The sequence below is a fragment of the Callorhinus ursinus genome, unplaced genomic scaffold (genome assembly GCF_003265705.2).
Source record: "Callorhinus ursinus isolate GAN/ISIS: 27379988/994484 unplaced genomic scaffold, GSC_fseal_2.0 scaffold2, whole genome shotgun sequence".
Taxonomy (NCBI): Eukaryota; Metazoa; Chordata; class Mammalia; order Carnivora; family Otariidae; genus Callorhinus; species Callorhinus ursinus.
Genome location: NW_027397064.1, coordinates 104,860,683 through 104,887,883, shown reverse-complemented (window position 1 = coordinate 104,887,883; position 27,201 = coordinate 104,860,683). Strand labels below are relative to the sequence as shown.

General features: G+C 37.8%; 1 protein-coding gene and 1 long non-coding RNA gene across 2 annotated transcripts in view; one reads left to right on the top strand and one right to left on the bottom strand.

Annotated features, from left to right (window-relative positions):
* Positions 1–27,201, bottom strand: part of CNTNAP5 (contactin associated protein family member 5) — an 872,890-nt gene that overhangs the window by 170,528 nt on the left and 675,161 nt on the right. The window lies entirely within an intron of this gene.
* On the top strand, positions 1,746–13,990 carry LOC141371221 (uncharacterized). The gene is made up of 4 exons (XR_012376000.1): positions 1,746–1,775; positions 3,962–4,105; positions 4,635–4,722; positions 13,940–13,990. It is a non-coding gene; the product is annotated as an uncharacterized lncRNA (long non-coding RNA).

Sequence of the window (27,201 nt, the reverse complement as noted above, 5' to 3'; positions counted from 1 at the left end):
ATATTTTTCTCATTTATTGCTCTGAATATATCATGCCAGTCCTTTCTGGCCTGCCAGGTCTCTGTGGATAGCTCTGTTGCCAATCTAATGTTTCCACCATTATAGGTTACATATCTCTTCTCCCGAGCCAGTTTCAGGATTTACTCTTTGTCTCTGAGACTCGTAAGTTTTACTATTAGATGTCGGGGTGTTGACCTATTTTTATGGATTTTGAGAGGGGTTCTCTGTGCCTCCTGGATTTTGATGCTTGTTTCCTTCCTCACATTAGGGAAATTTTCTGCTATAATTTGCTCCAATGTGTCTTCTGCCCTTCTTTCTCTTTCTTCTTCTTCTGGGATCCCCATTATTCTAATGTTGTTTCATCTTATCGTATTGCTTATCTCTCAAATTCTGCCCTTGTGATCCAGTAGTTGTTTATCTCTCTTTTTCTCAGCTTCTTTATTTTCGATCATTTGGTCTTCTATATCACTGAATCTCTCTTCTGCCTCATTTATCCTAGCATTTAGTGCCCCCATTTTTGATTGCACCTCATTAATAGCCTTTTTGATTTCGACTTGGTTGGATTTCAGTTCTTTTATTTCTCCAGAAAGGGTTTCTCTAATAACTTCCATGCTTTTTTCAAGCCCAGCTAGTATCTTTAAAGTCATGATTCTGAACTCTAGGCCCGACATCACACTAATGTCCATATTGAGTATGTCCCTGGCAGATGGTACTAGCTCTTGTTCTTTTTTTTGAGATGAGTTTTTTCATCATGTCATTTTGTCCAGAGAATAGATGAATGAGAGAACAGAATGCTAACAGGTTAACAACATCCCCAGAAAATATGCTGTAATCAAATCAGAAAAGACCTGAAACCAGGGGGGAAAAAGGGAAAGAAAGAGAAGAAAAAATAAAAAGATAAAGATAAAAACAAACAAAAACAGAACACAACAAAAAAAAAAACAGATTATGAACAAATATGATCAGGCTGGTGCATAGATCAGTGCCACACATTAGATTTTGGGTGTATTTTATTCTTTTAGTATTTAGAAGAAAGTGCCTCCTAAAATTTTAAGAAAGAAAGACATATTTGTACAAAATAAGTGTTGATACGATGAAGGGATGGAATATGACTGTAAAGATGAAAATTAAAAAAAATTAAAAAAGGAATTGATAAGAAGATGTTTAAAAAAAGAAAGAAGAGGATTGAAAAAAAGGAAATAAAGAAAAAAAAAAGTGGGGGGAGAGAATGTGATCAGGCAGGAGACTAGAACAAAGCCATACACTAGAGATTTAGGGTATATTTTGATCTGTTAGAAGAAATTGTATTTCAAAATTTTAAAGAGAGAACAACTTATATATACATCTGCAAAAATAAGGGTAACTACTATGAAGGGATATAATATGACTCTAAAAATGAAAAATAAAAATGTTTTTTTAAAAGGGATTGATAAATGTTGGTTTAAAAATGGAAAAAGAAAAATTAAAAAAAAAACAGTTAAAAAAATTAACTTTGAAAGACTAATGAATCATGGTAAAAAAGCCATGAATTCTATGTGCAGTATTCCCCTAGTGCTGGAGTTCTGCCGTTCTCATTGTAAACTTGGTCTAGGCTGACCTTTCGTGCTGATCTTCTGGGGGAGGGGCCTGTTGCCATGGTTCCCAAATGTCTTTGCCGGAGGTGGAATTGCCCCGCCCTTGTCGGTCTGGGCTAAACAATCTGCTCGGGTTTGCTCTTGCGCGCTTTTGTTCCCTGCAAGCTTTCTGTACAGCGTTGGAGGACAACAGTGAAAATGGTGGCCTCCCAATCTCCGCCCCAGAGGAGTCGCGAACTCGGGCCCTGATCCTCAGTGTGCCCCCAGATAAAAGCAGTCACTCCCGTCTCCCCGGTCTCTGGCCGCACTCCATGCTCACCCGGCCTGTGACCCAAGTGTTTCTATCTCTGGCACTCGACCCCATGTCGAGTCTCCAAACCCAGCAGATCCCTGCGGTGTGCTCCCATGCTGCTCCTCCCAGGGGAGGAAGGGGAGTCTCCCTGGCTCTGCTGCTTGTTGGGTCCCTGCTGGAGGAGCAGTGGCCCAACTGTTTCGCCGATCACAGTTTATGGCAACCCTGAGCTGAGAGCCCGCGCCTCGGCTCCGTCTCTGCAGCCGGTTTCCCCGCTCCCATACCTGGGAGCTCTGCCACACTCAGGCACCCCCAATCTTTCTGTGACCCCAAGGGTCCTGAGACCACACTGTCCCTCGAGGGTTCCACGCCCCAGCTTAGCCACTGGAGCGACATCCCTCAGCAGCGCCAACTTCTAAAAGTTCAGATTTTGTGCTCCATGGCTCTATCACTTGCCAGATGCGGCCAACAGAGGCCCCCTCCCCCGCTGTCTATCCTCCCGAATATCGCCTCGGATGCACTTCTCCGCATGTCCTACCTTCCAGAAGGTGGTCGCTTTTCTGTTCAGAGTTGTTGCTATTCTTTTCTTCGATCTCCTGTTGAGTTCGTAGGTGTTCAGAATGGTTCGATCCCTATCCAGCTGAATTCCTGAGACCAGATGAAATCCAGGTCTCCTACTCCTCCGCCATCTTGCTCCGCCCCCCACGCTTTACTTTTTTTTTTTTAAGATCTTATTCATTTATTTGAGAGAGAAAGAGAGAGAGAATGTGTGCATGAGCTGGGGGAGGGGCAAAGGGAGAGAGGGAAACAGACTCCATGTTGGGCAGGGAGCCCAACTCTGGACTCTGGGCTTGATCCCAGGTTCCTGAGACCATGACCTGAGCTGAAGGCAGATGCTTAACCAGTTGAGCCACTCAGGTGCTCCCAACCCCCCACCAATGCCATACTTTTACTACAAATGTTACCTCTTCCATGAAGCTTTCTTTGATCAAATCCAGCTATAGATGGCTACCACTCATTTAGAACTTTTATTAAAAAATGTATTTGTAAAATTTTCTGTATTTTAAAAATATTTTAAATTCTTTGAGAAAAAGAACAATGTTATTTGTCTCTATTCGATTCTTTGATTTCAGGTGGCTTTCAAAAAGAAAATGACCAATACATGCATGATAAAATATAGATTAGGATTGTCCTAGTAAGAGCAGAAAATAAAATTCCAGAAATAAATTATTTGGTAAAATTCTATTTTGTCAGTAAAAGAGACAAGAAAGATACCATCAGTGACACATTTCTCACTCACAAAAAGAAGAAAGCTTACCAATTCTCAAGGGAGGTAAAAGAGTTTTTTTCTTTTTTTTTGTACACAGAGTTTGGAAAGTAAGTTTTCATATGAGCTCCTCTATAGAAGGGCATAAAGAAATCTACTGGAAAATGTCCTCAATAGCCTGCGTACCACAAAAGGCATACATTGAATTTTGCTTGGAAGAATTTCTTAGAGGTCCTTTGGAAAAAGGGAAAAAGCAAAGAGACTATTGTTGAGATTAGCTTTCAAATTACAGGCTTGATCTAAAGAGTGAAATTAAGGAACAGATTGAGTGCATGGCCTTCCCAAGACAAACTCCTCCCCCAATACTACTTTTCTGAGCTTCGCTCTGTGTAAGTGATTGATAGGAGACACTTTGAGAACAGATTCTCTGGGAAGGGTCTGTGATACATGATGCTGCTTTGAATTAGGCCCAACTGTTTTAGAGAACAGATGAGACAAAGAAGTCACCATCCACACTGTGTACTGAAACTGGGGAAGGGAAGGAAGGGGAAAGTTGGACCCTTCACTCACATTACTATCCAGGTGACTTGAGATGATTTCTGAGGCTCTCTTAAAAGATTGGTAACTGATTAATGATGTGTAATTATTTTTAGCTCTTTATACCTGTTACGGGCTGAATTATTCTCCACCACACACCAATTCATATGTTGAAGTGCCAACACCAAGTACCTGAAGGTTAAGGAGGTGGTTACATTAAAATAATGCTGTTAGTGTGAGGCCCTAATCTAATATGACTGGTGCCCTTATAAAGACTCTTCTTTGGAACAGATAAAAGTGGATGCAGATGCACAGTGGAAAGACCATGTGAGGACACAGCAAGAAGGTGAATGTCTTCAAGTGAAGAGGAGAGGCCTCAGAATAAGAAACCGACCCTACATACATCTTAATCTTGGACTTCTAATTTTAAGAACTGTAAGATAATAGATTTCTGTTTTTAAGCCACCCAGTCTGTGGTATTTCATCATAACAGCCCTAGCAAATGAAATCAGTACCATTTGGGATTTCCACCTGATTCCTGAGAGTTTTGAATTTTTAAATTCCTAACACATTGAAGGTAAGTCTAATGTCCCTTAAGTATTAAAGGAGGTGCTGGTATTCATGAAAGGAAATAGGGCAAAACAAATTTAGTTCTTCAGTTGTTTGTTTCATTTAAGATTTTATTTATTTATTTGTCAGAGAGAGAGAGAGAGAGCTCACAAGCAGAGGCAGCTGCATGCAGAGGGAGATGCAGGTTCCCCGCTGAGCAAGGATCCCTATGTGGGACTAGATCCCAGGACTCTGGGATCATGACCTGAACTGAAGGCAGACACTTAAGGGACTGAGCCACCCAGGCATCCCTCCAGTTTGTTTTTAAAGCTACTAACTTTGATATCTTCTGGGATTTTTACTTTTTCTTTTTTTGGTTTGTCTGTTTCCAGAACCCTTTCTTTGACTCTTATAGATAAACAAAGTGGAAATCTGTCTGGCAATTCTGAGTACTGACATCTCTCTTCTATCTGGTATGGAGAGGGAGCTGGGCAGAGGCAAAGGTGAGTACTGGAATATATTCTCTTCTTCTATGTGTTTGACAGGATTTGCCAGCTTCATACCGCAGGAGGTATATGAATGCTGCAAAAAGATGGGAGCTAGACAGACAAATATTCCACAGTCTGTGAAACAGTATTATTTAGGTTGATAGTAAAGAAAACATTTGCCACCTTAAAATATTTCAAAGAAGAAAAAAACAATAAGGGTTCAAAAATTGTATTCTCAATATGATCTAGTAAATTATAAATTTATTATAGCCTTCAAAGATTAGCATTCAAAAATTTAGCATTCTATTTTTATACCTAAAGAGATATAGGCACAAAAATGATATATTCTGTCTTTGGGGGAAACATACAATGAATATTTTGCTATAGCAAATTGATTTAAACTTTACATTTTAATTCCTGGATACAGTTGTGTTTTGTACCTGTAAGGCTCTCAGAAAGGCTTGCTCAGGGACAATGAAATTTCCTGGCTCTACCTTTTCTCTTTCCATATCCCATGATCTGGTTTCTACTAAAACTAGTTCTAAAAGTAGTAGTCATCTGGGTGCCTGGGTGGCTCAGTTGGTTAAGCGACTGCCTTCAGCTCAGGTCATGATCCTGGAGTCCTGGGATCGGGTCCCACATCGGGCTCCCTGCTCGGCGGGGAGTCTGCTCCCTCTGACCCTCCCCCCTCTCTCTCTCAAATAAATAAATAAATAATCTTAAAAAAATAAAAAAATAAAAGTAGTAGTCACCTGAAAATTTAAAATAATTTATTTTTTTTAATTTTATGAGTCATTTAAAAATTGGGAATTGAAAAAAAGTTGTTTCCTGAAATACCACCAGCTGCTAAGTTATTTCTGGTTTCATCAGAAACTCTAAATTCATCAGAGCGGAACAGAGATTGGGAGAAACAACCAGATGTGACTGAATTCAGCTTCGGTGGGGTAAATGGGAACACATGTTTTCAGAAAATATTCAAAAGAGGAAACCACTGGGTTTTTCAACAGCTTTAGTGACAATATTTAGCAGTTAAAATGCTTCAGATATAAACTCTGAAAACAACCAATAAATTAGTCAACACAAGACATCTAGGCAGCCCACACTCTCTTTTCACAGATGAAGAAATGGAAGCCCAGCCTTGGGGACCGGTCTCCCCATGTGGGGTCAAGATGAGAAGCCAGATACCTTGGGATCAGGGGACATAGACAGCATTGAATTCACAAATAATTCAGAACTGTCTTTGCACTAAGAGCCTCACTCCCATCTCATTCCCATTGTCTGGGCTACTCATAATCCTGAATTCATCCCTGAGAGAATCTCACTCACCTAAGAATTCAACATTCCTTTCTTTTTCTAGGTCTTTCCCCAAAGAAATCATGTTTCTGGCAAAGAAAACTGCAAACAGTCCTCCACTAAAATTCTGACCACTGGGACTTGGGCTTCAAAGACCAACCTCATCTTTTTCATATGAAAATCTTAGCCATTCACTGTCCTAAACATTAGACAAACTTTCTAGAGGAACACTGGCAATCTTTTTTTTTTTTAAGTCTTACAACTCTACTTCTAAAGAACTTTTTATTTCTTGATAAAAATGTTCACAGTGGTATTATTCAGAATTAAAAAAATGGGATCGAATCTAAATCCCTTCAATAGAAGAATGATTAAATAAATTGCCACATAATCACATAAGGAACTATTATGCAGCCATTGAAAATCACCTCATGCAAGAAGTTTTCCAAATTTCTATTGTGAAATTGTAATTCGGAAAGGATATTAAAACTAAATGTCATTTTAAAATCCCTTTTAATAACCAGATTTCAGAACAAATGATATCCCCTCCATTTCCAATCCCGTGATAAGCTTACTACTTGGTCAGGCCATTCTTTGTGGCTGTCCCTCATATTTACCTATAGATCATAATCTCTCAAAGACAGGAACTTTTATTTCATTAATTCGTAAAACATTTGTGTCAAGCACAATATTAAAAACCTTTGTGTCCCCTAAGGTGCAGACACATCACAGGAGACGATGAGGAATTAAATATTTCTTACACATGTATTATTTGCTAGTAATTATAAAAGGTGATTTAGATATGTCATTTTAATATTCTATAAAGGGAGTTTCATTAGACCCATTTGATAGCTGGAGAGACTGAGACTCAGGGAGGTTAAACAATTTACCCAAGGTAGAAGAACTGGGTCTTGTCAGAGTCCACCTATTCTCTTATCCTTGTCAGGGCTCTGTCTCTTCTCTTGAGGGGCACTCAGTTACTTTGTTCAGTAAAGTCACTGGCTTGTCCTTTAATGAGTCCATGCCATTCCTTAAAGTCACTGACCTCATACCACTTCCATAATGTTTCCAGGATCTAGCAAACGTACATATTTGGTCCTGAAGGAAACAGAATATGAAAATCCATCACAGCCAATGGGATTATGTTCAGCATGCATAATCACCAACACTGTCTCAGCAACGGCAGGCAGTAGTTGGGTTTTTGTTTGTTTGTGTCTCAATAAATGGACCAGTTTGGGCTCTTTTCATTTTTCCCTTCCATGGTTTTTACCCTGACACATTATAGCACAGTTGGAAAATGCAAATAATAAATAAATAAATAAATAAACAAACAAATAAATAAATAAGTAACAGAAAAACAAAGGTCAGGGAAGTTCACTGTTGTTAACTTCTGAAAAATGAAGTTTGTTGGACTGATTTTTACACTTTTTTTTTTTTTTTTTCTAGATGGAAGGGTGCGGGGCGCCTGAGTGGCTCAGTCGGTTAAATGTCTGTCTTCAGCTCAGGTCATGATCCCAGGGTCTGGGATCAAGCCCCACATTAGGCTGTCTGCCCAGCAGGAAACCTGCTTCTCCCTCTCCCTCTGCCTGCAGCTCTGCCTGCTTGTGTGTGTTCTCTCTCTCTCTGTCAAACAAATAAATGAATAAAATCTTTTAAAAAATTATACAATTAAACTTTAGATGGAAGGGTGGGCTTATAAAGTTGAACTAGAAAAAGTCATCTTTCCTTATTACCAAACCCAAATAGGATCACTTTCTTAGACACAGAGGGGGGAGCTTAAATAATAATCACTTGTCTTTGTCTTTTTTTTTATGTTTCTGATTTAAAGGTTTCATGTTCAATCACATTTAGTCAGAATGAGGTGGGACTGGAAATTTGGGCATTTAGGTGAGATCAATCAAACTGTTGTCCTCTTTGCATCTGTTAATCTTTTAACTTATTCGGTACATAGGTTTGAACAACTGCTGTGGACAGACGGCAATGTCACCACATGATTAGTGCTGTCATGTCCATGTGGATAAACCTGCATTCACACTTCAAGTCTGTCTTTGGGACAGGGCAAGCAATTTGGAACTTTGGGTATCACCAGCCATAAGGAGTGTCTAACGTTTACTATGGAACAATCCATCTGTATTTACTTCTCTAAAACCCTGTATGAACATATTTGTATTTGTATTCAGCAGTCAAACAAACACCAATTTCAAAAGGAACAAATCAAATACTTCTTGAAGTTAAGAGTGACCTATGAAAATTCCATCCTCATTCCCCTACATTTCACAGTCTGCTTAAACCAGCATGGCTTATATTGTTGATGTCAGATCTTCCAATATTCTGTAAAGGTTGGAATCTATATCCGAGCTGCAACAGAATCATGTAGAGTGCATTTAAATTATTTAAATTGCAGATTCCAGGGCCCTCTGTCGCATTGACTGAATCAGCATTTTAGCAGCTCCCCAGATGATTCTTATGCACACTGTGGTTTAGGAGACACTGCATCAAGTCAATGGTTTATTTTACAATTGTCTGTGTTATCATCCATTTAAACCAATTATTGAGTGTCTCTAGGCAGGAGCTTTTATTCTACACGCTAACGTACAATATTCAACACTACTCAAGTACTCCCTAAATGTTTCAATAATACAAATTCCACAATTCTATTCTGAAAGAAAAACCTTTCATAGGTAGAAATTATGCCAATCTGGCAGCATGCAGCTTCTGAACTTCACTGTGGCAAATACAACATACACTCCTCTCCTCCATCCCCTTTGAATCACCATCACACAGCAAATCAAATTGGATTCTAACCATTTTAATTTACACCCTACTCTGGAAATGGCATCATTTGCTACCATGGTTAAAGGAGATGGTGCTCTTGATTAAAATAATTATATAGTGGGAGCTTGGCCAAATGAAAATAAAGTGTGGAGGATGATCATCTAGATATTTAGAATCATGTTGAAGAGGATAAGCACCCAGAGTATTTAAGCAGGGGGTGATTATGAGTAACAGGAAGAAATTAGGCAAAGGAACACTTCACTGAATACCACAGAAGTTTTGCCAGACCAGCCCTATTTTAGAGCAGAATGATTTCCCAAGAGATGAATATTTATCCACAGGTTGTTGGAAATTGCAAAGAGACCAACAGCTTAATTTTATTTCCTCTCATCCTAACTAGCTACCATGCCAGAAAACTCTGTCAGCTAATCAATACTTATTTACTCTTCATCTAGCAGTTGCTTATTCTAAAAAAAATATGTATATGTTTGTATTTTCCAACCACCTAGGCATCCCCAATATCTAGCATGGGTCTTTACACATAGCATGTGTTCGATTGCTATTTAAGTATTGATAGAATATAGAGAAATTAAAGATTTGTCAGTTCTCTTAAGTTGTTTATAGTCTACATAATTAAAATCAAATGCACATTGGTAAGATGATAGCCTATTAAAGATATTTAGAGTTTTCAGGTATCATGTAGGTAATAGCTTCTATTACTACCAATACTATTACTGCTACACATGATTTGTCCAGCAATTTCAGAAAGGGATGTATTCCATAAGTGCATTTCCCACATGATAAATGTAGATATATTGTCATACAATTTTAAGAAAAATAATTATAGTAATGTTTTTATACCACTTTTTAATCTGCCCAAGCTTTTTAAAGTAGAATATAGTTCAAAACATTCAGAGTCATTACCACGAGCAAGAACTGTATGTACCGGGGTTTATTTAAATATTTAGAGCTGCTTTATTTTTTTTCAATTTTTTATCATTTTGGTTTTGGTGGTGGTTGTGTAGGGGGCTTGGCAGGAATATGAGGAGAATTTAAAAATAAAGAACTGTCCGTTGTCAAGAGAAAGACACAGAAAATAAATGGAAGAGTGCAGATGACTTTTATTTTAATGCAACTTTATAGTTAAGAAATAAAAGAGGAAGTAAAATACACCTGAGTTTGAAAATATAACAGCTCACAGGACTTATATATACATATATCTCAGTATGGTTTGATTTTAGATGAGTCATAAACTTGTATTTTTGATTGGTTCTGGTATATTTCAATGGGAGGTCACCTTGGGTAGAATTAAGCTTATAAACTTTGTACATTAAGAAGGGGACTTGGGGGCACCTGGGTGGCTCAGTTGGTTAAGCGACTGCCTTCGGCTCAGGTCATGATCCTGGAGTCCCGAGATCGAGTCCCACATCGGACTTCCTGCTTGGCAGGGAGTCTGCTTCTCCCTCTGACCCTCTTCCCTCTCATGCTCTCTATCTCTCATTCTCTCTCTCTCTCTCTCTCAAATAAATAAATAAAATCTTTAAAAAAAAAAAAGAAGGGGACTTGGAAGTCATGATTTGTGTCTATTTATTCACATGTCCATCTTCCTCTATTAGACAAGGTAATGGAGACTGGTAGTTGTGCCTCCATATCCATTCTTTCTTTCCTATAACAATGGCATTTTAGGGGAGTATGTTACCTAAATAAAGGTTGTATTTCCAATGCTTCTTTGCAGCGAGGTAAAGCCATGTGACTAAGTTCAGATTAGTGGTATATAAGTATAAATGACTTGTGTCCTTTAAAGGAAGGGACCACGCCCTTATTTCTGTACTGCAGCCTTGGGAACATGGTGGTGAAAGGCCCAAGATCATGCAGAGAAGGTCAACATCTTGGGAATGGCAGAGCAATGAGAAAGAAGAAACCTGAACTAAAATAACTAAGGATCATTATGTGAGAGACATAAATGTGTTTTGTGTTCAAGACATTGCTATTTTGATTCTTTATTTCAATAGTCAAATGTGTTTTCTAGTAACAGGATCCCAATATCAGAAGAGCCATGTGGAATGTTTTACTTGTTCTTGTATCCTAGCCCAATGTCTGATGCACAGCAATTGCTTGAATAGTTGAGGCAGAAGGCTTGGAGCTCAAATGGCATCCTCCTCAGAGAAATTAAGTTCAGCTGCCATGTGTATCTGACCAAATATTGAACATAATTCTGAATTTGTGTGGCCAATAACAAGAACATGTTTGTCTCTTATTACAATTTCCTACTGTCTTCTCTTCTTCTTCTAGTAGTCCTGTCTTTCTTCATCTCCATTGTGAACTTGTACTTTCTGATTTGTCTTAAGAGTTACTAAACAAAATGTGTTGGAGTTATGTGTAAAGTGTCAATGAGGTATTTTCTGTAAGTCAAGAACATGCTTTTGTGAAACTTCACAGGTTGAGGTTTTTCCAGATTGGATTCTGGATTTTTAGATAGATGTGTTTCAAAAGTCAAAAATCTATCTATATGTGGTTCTAGTAAAATATAATTTTATATTTAATATATAAGTGGCCCTATGTAAATATAACCATATATTTAACTATTGCATGTAGTATATCTATAATATATAATAGGTATATATAAATAACATATAATTTACACATCACACATTATATTATATATCAACATCTATATCTACACATCTTAATATACTATAATGTATAATATGCATCATAATATAAAATGCACATAATACACATTATGATATATCTATATACTTTATTATTTTAAGATTTTATTTATTTATTTAATAGAGAGAAAGAGTAAGAGAGCACAAGCAGGGAGAGCAGTAGAAGGAGAGGGGAAGCAGGCTCCCTGCAGGGCTTAATCCCAGGACCATGAGATCATGACCTGAGCGGAAGGCAGATGCGTTTATCTGACTGAGCCACCCACGCACCCCTATATCCACATACTTTACATCCACAAGAAATATTGTGTCCAGAATTCCCTAAATGACTACTTTGGGCTTACTTTGAAGACAAAAGAGCTTTTTATAAATATCCAGTAATAGTAAATTCTAGATACCAACTTGAAGGTAGTAATATCTTTGTGTTTGAAATAACACCACGTCTGAAACTTGACCACACCTAAAGCTTACAGCCCTGAAAATTGAAGTTCTGGTTTTCACTACTACAGTCGTCTGAGCTTTCTTTAGATTATATTTTCTAAAAGACTTATTTTCTACTCAAAATCTAGTCAGTCCTTGTTTTTTTTTTTTTAAAGATTTTGTTTATTTATTTGAGAGAGAGAGAATGAGAGAGAGAGAGCACAAGAGGGAAGAGGGTCAGAGGGAGAAGCAGACTCCCCACCGAGCAGGGAGCCCGATGCGGGACTCGATCCCGGGACTCCAGGATCATGACCTGAGCCGAAGGCAGTCGCTTAACCAACTGAGCCACCCAGGCGCCCTAGTCAGTCCTTGTTATATGTGGTTAGGTTGGTATGACGAAAAGAATCAGGCATGATGTCCAAGCACAGAAAAAAACAAAAACCAAAACCAAACCAAACCATTTTGTGTTGCCCTTGAGGGCAGGAATAGGGGCAGAAGAAGTCAATAAAATCAATCTCTTTATTTGTGACACCTATTCCTCCCCAGCATTTGAGAATCAGGAACCAGAATGAGAAAAGGTGGCAATTACCAATGGTTTTACATCAAAATTTGTATTACCAGGCTTCACTCTAGTTAAAAAGGACATTAGATTGAGTAGATTCATAAATGCATACTGAAACATTTAAAGGTGCTTAACAAGGTTTGTAAGTGTAGCCAATTTTTATTCAAAGTTCCTTAAAGTGTGATTATTAAAATATTTTAGGCTTAGACATGGAATAAAATTTTAATCTAAACTTAAAAGCATTAAAAATTCTGTTTTTAAAGTCTGTTTAACTGTAAGCTACTGAATATCAATTGTTTAAACCAAAAATAAATTTTGAATTGTTATTTTTAGGTACAAAAACAATGATTTTTCTATTTTAAAGATTTTATTTATTTATTTGACAGAGAGACAGGAAAGAGGGAACACAAGCAGGGGGAGGGGAGAGGGAGAAGCAGTCTTCCCGCTGGGCAGGGAGCCCTATTCAGGGCTCGATCCCAGGACCCTGGGATCATGACCTGAGCCTAAGGCAGATGCTTAATGACTGAGCCACCCAGGCGCCCCCCAAAATAATGTTCCAAAGTATCAAAAAGGTGTCACATCATCACCATCTTTTTCATGTCAAAATTGCAGGCAGTTGAGAGACAATGAAAAGTGGACACCTATCCTGCCCTCAATGGAGAATAAATAATGCCATAAGCCCAGTGAAGACTCAAACCCAGGCACTGAAAGGGCATAGGTGAACTTTGCCAAACCATTCATTTGGCCCAAGGATTTTCTGCCTGACCAGGTCCCCACACACACAATTGGAGTAGCTTACTGTTGGCTTGGTATAGTTCATGAGTATAAATTCTATATTGTCAGTGGATAGCATGATCACTCCAGTATGTTTTGGACCCCAAATGTCATGGAACTCGTATATATATACTCATTGCAAAGATCAAGGTTCAAGTATCTCACAACCCTTTCTGAAATGTCCTCAGACAATGAACCACTAGGGGCCACAATCAGAAAACCACTCAGTGTGAAATCTGTGTGGATTGTTTATTTAATGCAGCAGTTTTCAGTGGCCAAAGGGCACATGAACCTCTTGAGATGACAATAGTTAAAAACTGGAGCTGAGTTGTTTAGCAGAGGGCTAAGGTCAACTATGGGAACACAGGAGATATAAATGGTGATGTACAGGGAGGCAGGCTGATACATATCTGCATTGTCCAACCAGAATGCCCTTCTTGACAGTTAACTCACAGACACACTTATCATTAAGCTTGACTTCTCTGGTATCACAGCCTTTCCTCATGCACCAGTTGGTTAGAGACCCTTCCTCAGGCTCCTGTACCACCCAGGATTTATGTTGCTGACAGAGTAGATCACATCCTACTTCTACTACTTATTTGCTTGTTTCTCTTTTCCTCCTAGACAGTGAATTGCAAGAACAATGTCTGTGCTTATGGCTTTTTGTTTTGTTTTACTTCATTTTGTTTAGCTTTTCTTCATTATTATTTATCATTGTTATTGTTATCTATTATTTTTTAAGTGGGCATGGAGCCCAACATGGGCCTTGAACTCACAACCCTGAAATAAAGACCTGCGCCAAGATCAAGAGATGGAAGCTCAACTGACTGAGTCACCCAGATGCTCCATTGTTTTACTTCTTTAATTTCCATGTCTCAAGCGCCTAGCCCATGATTTATGGCCAAATGAGCATCACTGTATAAAATAATGAATAAATCTAACCATTTGTTCTCCCATTCCATGTGGAGCCCTTACGTTTCACCAAGTGTGTGTAACAACTCATCAAGGAAATGGACATGGGTTATAAGAGCTGAGTTAAATTAAGTAATTGTATTTAGCGGTGATGAGGTTCTGTTTTTTAAACAAATGGCCTACTTTAACACCTCCCTTACTGTATAAATACCTAATTTAAATTTCTATCTTAACTCACTAAATTCTGAGTTCCTTAAGGGAAGGTCTCTGCATCTGTTCAGTGAAAACGTATTAAATGTTGATTTTGATGGGAGTTTTCTGTGCCTCTTGATCTGAATGTCTGCTTCCTTCCCTAGATTAGGGAAGTTTTCAGCTACTATTTCCTCAAATAAATTTTCTGTCCCCTTTCTCTCTTTTCTTCTCAAAAAGGTGAAAATAGAACTACCCTACAACCTAACAATTGCACTAGGTATTTACCCAAAGGATATAAAAATACTGATTCAAATGGATACATGCACACTGATCTTTATAACAGCATTAGGAACAATTATGGAAAGAGCCCAAACGTCTACTGACAAATAAAAAAAGAATGAAATCTTGCCATTTGCAATGACATGGATGGAGCTAGAGAGTATTATGTTAAGTGAAATAAGTCAGAGAAAGACTAAAACCATATGATTTCACTCATATGCAGAATTTAAGAAACAAAAGAACATAGAAGGGAAAAAGAAAATAGGAAAACTAAGAAACAGATTCTTAACTGTAGAGAACAAATTGATGGTTACTAGAGGGGAATGGGGGGGGATAGGTTAAATAGGTGATGGGCATTAAGGAGGGCACTTGTTATGAACACCAGGTATTGTATGGAAGTGTTGAAGCACTAAATTCTACACCTGAAACTAATATTGCACGATGTATTAACTAACTAGAATTTAAATACAAACTTGTAAAAAATAAAAGAAAATGTATTAAATGTTTACACCAAGATGCACGGTGGATATAAAGATGCATAAAGCATGGTGACTATTCTCAAGGAATTTACACTGCCCTGGAAAAGAGGGATAAACAGGAAGACAAAATATGTCATAATACATGGAGTGCTACGGGAACAAAAATGAGGCTCATCAAATTGAGAATGGAAATTATGTCAGGGAAGAAAACCTAAGGATGTGACTTTTTTTATTTTTTTAAGATTTTATTTATTTATTAGAGAGAGAGAGAACACAAGAGGGAAGAGAGTCAGAGGGAGAAGCAGACTCCCCGCTGAGCAGGGAGCCTGATGTGGGACTCGATGCCAGGACTCCAGGATTATGACCTGAGCCGAAGGCAGTCGCCTAACCAACTGAGCCACCCAGGCGCCCAGGATGTGACATTTTAATCTTGGAAAAGTAGAGTCCAAGGATATTCCTCACCAAACCAAAAAAAAAAAAAAAAAAAAAAAAGGAAAGAAAGAAAGAGAAGGAGGGAGGGAGGAGGGATATAGGCAAAGAGGGGATGTGACCAAATACACTGTCATCTCGAAGCTGTAATTAACTAGTCAAAATTAAAGCACAGAGTTCAAGGAGAGAAGTTTATCTGAACTAGGGAGTAAGATGATGATGGGCCATATGTGCTCTCATAAAGAAGTTGAGGTTTCTCCTAAAAGCAATAGTGAGACACTGAGAGATTTATACATCAGTGGAATAACATGACCAAATTTGTGTTTTACTCTGGTAGAACTATGGAAGCTGGTTTGAGAGGGAGGTGAGAAGAGAAACAATATTAGAAATAAAAAAAAAACATTATTAGAATGTCATTGAGGTAGAAATACAGCAGATCCTGTTGGCACCCAATCCAGTAACACTTCCTCCCACAGAGCCTCCTTTCACTGCTAATAAAACCTATATTAGGTGGGATCTATGGGAATAAAGAGCAAAACTCTGGATCAGTCAGCTTGGGTATAAATCCTGATAACTATGTAAATGTGTTCAAACCCTTAAACTTTCTCAGCTTCAGTTTTCACTTCTGAAAAATGGAGATAATTCTACCTACCAAATAATGGTTGTTGTGAGGATTGAATGAGGTAATACAAGCAGAGCATCTGGCATGCTCAAGTTTAGCTATCATTATTGTCCTTGTTGTTATTTGGTCCATGTATCCAACCTGCATGAGCCTCTGAGAGGTGGGTCCCAGATGAAAAGTAAACTGTAACTGGCCTAAACTGATCGATGCAATCCAATTTCTTTTCAGTAATTGTTTTAGACAGGGATGTATTATACAATTCTTGCCAATAAGATGTAAAATGATATCAGGCCAGGGGCTTAAAATGGGTCCTGAGGAGAGCCTTGTTCTGCTAACGGACACTATTCTTTCTGCTGAGAGGCTGGAACTCCTACATACATCAGGGGATCATGAGGGTGAAGCTTGAGGAAAACATTGGAAAAATTGTAAGAAACTTGTTTGTGATGAGATGCTGACTTACACAATCCCGGAACTGTCAAAATGTAAAATTTTTGTAAATGAGGTAAGAAATCTTTTTTGCCTAAATTGTTTTGTACTGAGTTTTCTGTTACATTTGTCCACAGGCATCTTGACTGTTATAATTAATACAAAATAAGAAGTTCCTGAACTAAAGCAGGTAGAGATAGGGTAGAACAGGTGCTTTGGGGAATATTAAGGCTAAATCAGAGGGGGAGATGTACCATGAGAGACTATGGACTCTGAGAAACAAACTGAGGGTTCTGGGGTGGGGGGATGGGTTAGCCTGGTGATGGGTATTAAAGAGGGCACGTACTGAATGGGGCACTGGGTGTTATACAAAAACAATGAATCATGGAACACTACATCAAAAACTAATGATGTAATATATGGTGATTAACGTAACATAATAAAAATTAATTAATTAAAAAAAGGATATAGTATATAAAAGACCCAGGGACCATTTGGATGTTGAGGGCAAGGAGATAGGGGGCAGTTCTGTTGGTGCCACGTCAGTGACTCTTATAGAAAAAAGGGAAATTGCAAAGTGAAGGGATAATAACTCAAAGGACTTGGGAAGGAAAGAAAGAGGTATCCTCTAGGAGACTAACTGCAGTAGCATCAAGAAGAGATTCAAATTTATATAGGCTATATTCACTGGGTTTCTATCACAACACATATACAAAGGTATCAAAGCTATCAAATAAACTAAAATTTCCCTACCATAGTTTGTTCTACTTAAGAAATTCTGAGATGGAAGGTCCCTGAGCAGTGGTAGCCTGCAATTTTTGACCTATGGCATGTGTTTAACTTTTCAAACCAATTTGCCAACATTTAAAAATCAAGAGATTTAACCTAAAAAGTTTGGATTTCTGGGCCTACTTGGAAATCCAAAAGACCCAGCATCACGGGGCCCATATTCCCACAAACCATTTTCTCCATTAAGGATAGAGCTGAGCTTCTGATTCTTGTTAGCACAACACATCCTCTTCAGGAACTGAGGGAGGGTTTCAGCTACCATCTCTTCATGCAAAACAGTGAGATCTGGACCTATTCTTATGGTTGTTATTGTTGTAATTTGATAGAAGAATTAAAAGGAAAGTAGTTATTTCTTTTACTTGTACATCTATCAAAATTGTGAAACCAAAGAACACCAGGGTGGTTTGTGGTTTAGGAAAAATAGAAGACAGCATGTTCTGTTGTTTTTGTTTGGTTTTGTTTTTGTTTTTTTTGGTTTTTTTTGTCTTTTTGTTTCAGCATGTTCCGTTGTTAAGAGAAGTTACTTGAAACTTAGAAATACGGCAGAAGGATGGCTAACACTCTTTCAAGGTTATATCGAAGCATTGTTTAACAGACCCATCCAATACTTAATTTAATTCTCTAAAAGATTATTTAATTATCTAGGGGATTAATTATTTCATTAAGGGATTTATCTTTGTTTGACTTGTTCTTTACTATTGATTAGGACCACAATACATGTTAACTTGTGGATTATTGTCCAGTAGAGATAAAAATGATTTCTAACTCCAAAAGTTATAGTTTTATTAACCTATAAATTTTGACCAGTTTTGTCTCTAACAAGCTAACTTGTTTTAACATGTTTTCCTGAGTAACTATGTAAATCTGTGTTCTCAAGTGATCTTTGAACCGACTTTACCACCCTGCTGGTTCCCTTATTAGTGATTTATAAAAATCTTCCACATGCATTTGTTCTATATTTGTATGCAAGCTTGTTTTTAACTTTATGACAATTATAATTTTACATTTTTGAGAAAGATATAACTTTTCCTTAGTATTTTTGTTTACACAAAATGAGTTCTTGTAGAAAAAATGCTTTCATTTATGTGAGCTGCTTGGCCTCCATAGACAGTTGTATTGGTGATCTCTATTCAAATGAGCACACACACCCCCATGAAACTGGCAGTACTTCTTGAGGCTGTTAACTCTGCTTAGATCTCAGTGTGAATAATTGCAATAGGAATTTCCCAAGGAAATGGTACTTTAACAAAGGCCTGGGGGCAGAAGAAATATCACATAAAAGCAATGCTAGAGATTGCCCACTTCACAGTTCTGCCCAGGAGAGACTGTGCTCCACGGTCTGTTGAACGAAACACTACATGGTGAGGGATTTATCCTTACAATTTTATGTTCAGAGAAGAATGTCACAAGCTAGGCTCTCTGCCCAAAGCGCAGAACAGAAAGAACCCGTTTCTGAAGGTTCTGTATAGTCAGGTAAGACCACATGCAAAAACAAAACAAAACAAAACAAAACAAAACAAAAACCTGTACATAAGTAATTGCTGATTCACCACAATTGTCAACTGCTGAGCAATTCCGGCTCAGAGAACTCAGCAATTAATGCCAATAGTTAACAATCACTAAGCGATGGTGTGGGAATCCACTGCCACCATAAACATAGAATCACACTCATTCTTAGCAATCAGGTAGTAGCAAGGAAACTATTTGAAGCATCCTTACTCTACAGAATCCCAGGAAGCTATTTTGCAACTTTAGTTCCAGGAAAGACACATAAATGCCAGTGTCTGACATGACAATAAACAGCAATGTGATTTACATCCTTCTCATGCTAGTTATTCCTTGTGTACCTCAACACCCAGGATACATTCTCTGTCTTTGTTTGCCCTTCTTAGTGGCCTTAGGAGCTGCCTCTGCAGACTGCCCCACTCAGGTTCCCATGTCTGCTGGCAATGAAAGCACCAGCAGGGAGTTCAGAGGAGACAGATGTCAGGATATTACTTTCTGGCTTCCCCTGTGCATTGTTAGAACTATCAATGATTGAGCTTCTTAACAGAATCCAGCTTTTATCTGATAGCCCTCTTCCACTACTTTCCTCTTCAACTGCAGGGGTAGTGATGACTCCTGCTTTTGTTAGTGTCTAGGTGCCTTCACTTTGTGACTGTATCCCCATTCCTGCTGTCACCTCAGTAAGCAATGCCTTCATTAAATCCTGTTCATTTTGAAATAAAAAAAAAAAAAAACTACCATATAATCCAGTAATTCTACTATTGGGTATTTATTCAAAGAGTATGAAAAAAACTAATTCATAAAGATATATGTACCCCTATGTTTATTGCAACATTATTTAAAGTAGCCAAATTATGAAAGCAACCTAAGTATCCATCAATAGATGCATGGATAAAGAAGATGTTGTACACACACAAACACACACACACAATGGAATATTGCTCATCCCTAAAAAAAATGAATGAAATATTACCATTTGCAACAACATGTTTGGATAGAGGCTATAATGCTAAGTGAAATGTCACTCAGAGAAAGACAAATACCATATGATTTCATGCATGTGTGAAATTTAAGAAACAAAATAAATGAACAAAGAAAAAATGAGACAAGCAAAAAAACAGATTATAGATAACAGATGGTTATCAGAGGGGTGGGAGGATGGGTGAAATAGGTGATGGGAATTAAGAGTACACTTATGAGCATGGAGAAATGTATAGAATTGCTGAATCACTGGATCGTACACCTGAAACTAACATAACACTGTATATTAATTATACTGGAATAAAAATAAAAGGAAAAAAAGAAAAATCTTCATTTTGACTGAGTTGAAGTCTAGATCATACATTAACAGACGTGAAAAAGAAAGTCCACTTGGTTTTCTTTTTTTTTTTTTTTTAAAGATTTTATTTATTTGACAGGGATACAGCGAGAGAGGGAACACAAGCCGGGGGAGTGGGAGAGGGAGAAGCAGGCCCCCCGCGGAGCAGGGAGCCCGATGCGGGGCTCGATCCCAGGACCCTGGGATCATGACCTGAGCCGAAGGCAGACGCTTAACGACTGAGCCACCCAGGCACCCCATGTCCACTTGGTTTTCAATTTATTAATTATAAACTCGAAGAACACTATAAGCTCAATTGTAAATACTCAGATGATTTAACAAACGATAACAACAACCACCAGAACACCATATGGGTCCAACTAGTTACTTGACATATGAATCTCCTTTACACAAATGAGTAGTTTCTATTTACATCATTATGGATATAATTTTTATTTTGAATTTTATCCTGCGAACATTGACTAGTATATGAAAAGCTATTCATCCTCACTTACACTTTAAGATATCCAAGTTAGGATCATAATTTTATATAATCTTGCTTGCACAGAAAGGAAATTTACAATACTTGAGGCTGATGACAAAGACTTTTATAATTAAATTTTTAGGTAAATGTTTTATGAAAACCTTGATCTTTTGGGAAAACTAAAGGAAGAGATGCTCCTTTTATAGCAATAGAAAATGAGACAGAGAGGTGTTCGGCTTCTTCAGTGTCATGGGCTGAGTCACTGCAGAACTGAAATGAAATCTGGTGCTTCCATCTTTGTTTCCTTCCCCATCCCTGAATGTGCTAGCAATTCCTGGCCATGATCTAATGGTGATTATTTATTTGGATTATCGGTATCCTAAATGGCTGAGAGATAGCAGTAATGGAGTAGGTGATTTTCTTCTTCAAACTTTACTTACATTTATTGCACCCTGAATTTATTTAGATAATATACAATGTGTAATGCAGCTCAATAAATGAGCAACTATTTCTAGGAGTATTTTTATTCCCACTTACTTAAAAATGTCATTTTTCCCAATCAAAAGTGAAACTTTATTTCAGATTTTGATGGAGATTTTTGGAGGGATCAAATACCTTTCCCCCACCTCTTTATTCTCATCCCCATCACCAGGTCACCTCTCGGAATCTCTACTGCGCAAGGACTATAAACCTCTCTCCTCAATGTCACTAAATGGTAAGTTTTTTCTTTTGCCCTAGGATACTTGAAAGGCCATAACACTCATGGCAAATGAACAGTGGACTAACAAACAATACTTTGAAGGAAACACACATATTATCAGATTCTCATGCAAATGTAAATTCTCCCAAAATGAAATTATCAAGAAATTAGCAAGTAGCATTGGGTTTCAGTTGTGGCTAAGAGGAACGAAAGAGTCAAAACCACATGGAACTTTAATCTTTTCTTTTCTTTCTAAACTGATGGACATTGGCCCCAAGTCACACAAAACCAATTATCTCTAACATTTGGTAAGGGGATACTTGATGTTTTGCCAAGTCTGTCACCAGCAATGAAATCTCTTATGATATGGAGAAGTAACCGAGGATCGGAGCTACCACACTTCATAATTCTCAAGTTTCAAGGCCAAACCTACAAAGACTCACTACTGTCTTCTGGGCCCAGCACCTGTTGTGCAGGTGGGAAGGACAACACCTGGGCAGAATGATCTGTCAGATTTCCCCTTCACCTGGGAAAGCCAGCAACCTGGAGGGGAAGAGCCACACTGAAAATCCATTTCAAACTAAAGATATTATGAAAGGTGACAAGGCAGTAAAACATGTTTTATTAATAGTTACCTTATTAATTACAAAGTCTGTTTCTAGGCATTTGAACATCTTGAAACTTTACTTTGATTTTTATGTTATTTTTTATCATGCAGTATATCTTTTCCATTTCTAAAGAACCATCATTTTATCAAACTGTATTACTCTATTCTTATTACAAATTATACATAATGCCAACCCCATTTCATTTACCAAATATTTAGAAAGCGCTTACCAGACACTATTCTAAGCACATGAGATATATCACTAGATTTAAAAAAAAAAAAACAAACATAACCTGTTCTAATGAAATTTAGATTCTGGAAAGGGAAGTTACCCCCCCACCACACACATACACACATACACATACATACACACACCACTCTATTACATATATATATACATATATATATATGTATATATATGTGTGTGTGTGTGTGTGTAACCATATATTGCATAATATAATTGCATAGCATAAAATTAAGTGGAAAGTACTAAAAAAATTGAAAGTAGAAGACACAGGAATTAGATATGAAGAGAAGGAAAAGCAGGGGCCGTACTAAATAGAAGGATCTCTAAGAGGATAGACCTTTTAGAAAAAAGTATGTTTAACTAAGTTCATGCTGCTATAACAAAAATACCATGGAGTGGGCAGCTTAAACACACACGTTTCTCATAGATCTGGAGGCTGGAATCTAAGACCAAGAAGCCAGCAGACGGGTGTCTAGCTGTGTCCTCGCATGGCCAAGAAAGAGATGGTCTCTCCTGTCTCTTTCTGTAAGGGTACTAATCTCTAATTCATGAGGGCTCCACCCTCATGACCTAATCACCTCCAGAAGGCCCCACCTCCAAATATCATCACATCAGAAAGGGTTCAACAAGAATTTGGGGGGATATGAATATTCATTCCACAGCAAAGCAGTTTTTGATTCAAACTTGAAGGAAGTGAGAGGACCACTAAGCAGTTGCACACAGGGAGAAAGTTCCAAGCAGTGGGACCAACTGACACAAAGATGTAAGCCAAGAGCTGAAAGAATAACAAGCATGCTGGTTTAACTTGGAAGTGAGGGCAAGTGAGAAGGAGATTCTAGGTGTTGGAGTCAGGACAGGGAGAGAAGCAGCCAGATCATGTAGGTATTTGTAGCCACCGCAAAGAACACTATAATCAGAAGACAACTGTAAACAATCTGGTATTTTTCCTCCTGACTTTTTTTCTTGTTTACACTCAAACATTTTCTAAAATGTTTGAGAAAACATTAAACATTAAATCTCTTACGAGGTACACTGTGCTACCAATTAAGTATACTTTAAAATTACTTCCCTATGACATAAAAAACATTCCGCATAAAAACATTTAAGGACTGTATATATTATATTTATCTTTCAAATAGATAGGCTTAAAACAGATACAGCCTCTGGCATATTCCTGGAATAATGATATAATGAGTTTCACACTTGATGCCCAAACACTCCCTTGTTATGTTTGTTTAATACTTTGGGAAAATCAGGAAAAAAGATATTAAAAAAAAACTTCACGTAGGCATTAATGATCTTTTCAGTGCAGATCTTCTGCTTTTCCAGGTAGAGAAGCCCCTTATTTAGCGCCCTGGGGGAATACCTACACTTATAACCACTGAGTTAGATCCAGGTCACCTCTTCTGTTCCTGTGAATCAAGTTACCTTCCAGCATTTCTTAGAATGGAAATTGAAATCCTTCATTTTATATCTTAATAAAGAATACAGAACTACAGCAATATAATAGGGATAATCCTTGCTCTTCTGGTTTGTGCCCACAGCAGGGTTAAAAAAAAAAAAAAAAAAAAAGCAAGCCTGATCGACAAGACTATTCAAATGGGTGACAGCTATCACAATTCATGGGCTTTTGCCTACAGCAATATAACCAGCCTTTCACAGCTGTGGATGAAATCTTAAACACTCAAGCCTAAATATCTGGGACAAATTTCTTAAACTTGATTTTGTCCTGTGCACAATGAAAGCATGCCATTGACTGGCTGACACCATCAGGCACTGATCTGTGATACATCCAAAAATGGCACATATCATTCCAAGAAATCTTGTTTTTTTTTTTTTTAAGATAGAAGAGAAAAGAAGAAAGGAAGGAAAGTGTCATTTATTCAGATGTTTGAGAGCAAAGAGGTTTAAAAACTTTGTTTTACTTTTAAATAGAATGCATAGATGCTTATTCTGATATAAGCACAGCTAGCACATTTAACATTATAATGTAAACATCTGCTCATGTTCATATGTTGAAATAAGCACATCAGATGGTAATGCTCAAAAATTCAGATTGGTTTTAAAATAGTGCTTTTAGATAGCCTCTGAAGTAAATGACAGGATCAGAAAAAGAGAACGGGGAAAGGGGCAAATAAATCTTTTAACTTTGCCACCAACTCTCCTTAACACTGCATTCCATTCCTTTGCCAATCACTTGCATCTTCTTAATAGCTGATTTTACATAATGGGAAATTTCATCTCAGTTCTCTTTCCCCGGTGCTGTGCAAAACTGTATAGGGCAGGCGTTGCTTGACATGCAATTCTCCAGCCCCTTCTGAAATTCTGCTGAAATTTCTCTTTAGAGCACATAAAGCAGGTAAACTCAACAGCCATGGAATTGGCCCTATTAAATTCAGGGACATAAAGGCACTAGAGGAAATAACTTCCCACTCACAAAGACCTTTAAAAAAAGTCCACATCTTTAAGCGATCTCCTTAGTTGTTGGAGTACACACAAAGTTAAGGGCGGTGTTATCAGTCCTTTATCCCTGGGAAGTCCTTCACTAACAAAGGAGAAGGAATCGCTAATAGACCCTCATCATTATGCATTATGATGCAGGAGGGCATCATAATTCTGAATCCCAAATGATCTGAAGGATGGAAGTGCTCCCACTCAATGGAATTCTTAAAACAACTGATAGGACCCTTTACATTTAAATCTTCAAAGTAAATGTCCTTATTTTTGAGCAGAACAATTTGGTTTTATTGTTGTTACTATTGTTCTCTTGACCCTGGTCTTGAATGGCTTAATGCTTTGGTAGATGTTGAGCAAAAGAAGTATTAAAGTTTAAGAAGTACACGGTTTGCACCAGGGATGTCCAGAAAGACTGAAGGAAAAATTAAAGTAATATCAGCAGATTAAAGACAGGTGATAAAGCAAAAAAGAGCAGAATATTAATTGTAGAATCAGAGTAATAGGTATGAATGTCCACTATACAATTTTGAAATGTTTATATGTATGTATATTTGAAAAGTTTACAATAGAAGTTCTCCTTGAATTAATCATAAAACAATATGAAAAGACAACTCAAAAAATGAAAAAAAAACCTTCAAATCATATATCTGACAAGGGTCTAATGAGCAGAATATAAGAACTCCTATAAGTAACTCAACAAAGAAAACTGCAAAGAAAATAATCCAATTTAAACACACACACACACACAGCAAATCCTTTCCCGTGAAAAGATGTTTAACATCCCTGGTCATTAGGAAAATGCAAATCAAAACCACAATGAGATACCAGTTCATTGACTAGGAGGGCTATAATAAAATAGATAAATACTAACAAGCATTGGCAAGAATGTGGAAAAATTATCAAACACTGCTGATAAAAAATGTAAAATGGTGCAGCACCTGAGGAAAATAGTTTGGTGATTCCTTAAACTGAAACATAGAATTACCATATGATCCAGCCATTTCACTTCTAGATATACATCTAGGAGAAATGAAAACTTATGTTCATGCAAAATATATCATCTTCATAGCAGCATTATTCACAATAGCCCCAAAGTAGAAATAACCCAAATGCTCATTAACTGTTGAATGGATAAATGAAAAGTGGCATGTCCATACAGTGGAATATTATTTGGTCTTACAAAAGAATGACATATTGATACATGCTCCAACAGGGATGAAACATGAAATGAAATTACAAAAAGTGAAAGAAGCCAGAAACAAAAGGCAACATACCCCATGTTATTATTTATATGAAATATCCAGTAAGATGAATCCATAAAGATAGTAGACTAATGGTTAAAATGGGCTGGGAGGAAAGAGGAATGGAGAGAAACTAATGAGTATGGGGTCTCAGTCAGGTTGCTCTGGGATGAGACTGATTATAGTTACGCCACCTTGTGAAAACCCTAAAGATTGTATACTTTAAAATAGTGAGTTTTATGTATCAAGTTATATCTCAATAGTAAGAAAGAAAGAATGAAAAAGAAAACAAATCAAACATAGGAATCTAAAATTGGGAAGAGTGTATAAAAAGCCTGGAAGTGACTTTATTGGCATGACTACAGTGAAAGCTGCTGGGCCTTGGTCATCTCAATCAGCTAATCTTATGGGTTTGCAAACCACTGGGCAGTGGTGTTTATGCTTTGTAAGCAAGTGTTTCGAGGAGCAGTGAGAGATGCCACAGAGAGGGTTTGGTGAGTGAGCAAGGGAGGCTAGGTGGCAGGCACATCTGGCATGTGCTATGGGAACCTGAGGAATCTCATTTCATAGAACAGCCTGTTCACTTAACTCTATGGACAGAAGTGATGCTAAAGCTGACCTGGCCCACCTTTGAATGTCCTGAAGCTCTGTGTCATTCTAGCCAGGCTTCCAGTTGGTGTGCTGAGCGTGTAGCACAGGGCTTGGAAAAGCTTCCCAATGGTGCTTCAATTATTAGTTTGAGCTCCTCCCCCAACCTGTAGGTAGGTACTACATCCAAACCATGTAAGGATTGAAGAGAATATATCTGTGTCAGGATGATTTATTGAGATAGCAAACAGTATCTTTCCCTTCCTGTTCTAAGAAGGTGACCATGCTTCTGTGTTCCCAGTCTTGGGGGTGATTTGCATCTCAAGGAAAGTGAAAGCTGCTTAGAACAACTGTCTTACTGGCTTTTCTCTGTTTTATACTGTCCAATATTGTAGCTAACAGCCATGGGAGGCTATTTAAACTTCAATTTAAATTAATTAAAATTAAATATTCAGTCCCTCATTGGCACTAGACATATTTTAAGTGATCAGTAGCCACATGTGGCCAGTAGCTACAATGTTGGACAGTGTAGAATAGAATATTTCCACCATCATAGAATGTTCCATGGGACACATGCTGCACCTCCTTGTGAGGGATAGAGGCAGAAACAGTGGGAGAAAGAGAGAAGATGTTTGTCCATGGGAAAAAGACAAAGTGAGTCTCTCAGTAAGACTGAGATGGGCTGGGAGCAAGAAGTTCTCAGAGAGAAAAGCTCCTGGTTTATTGAG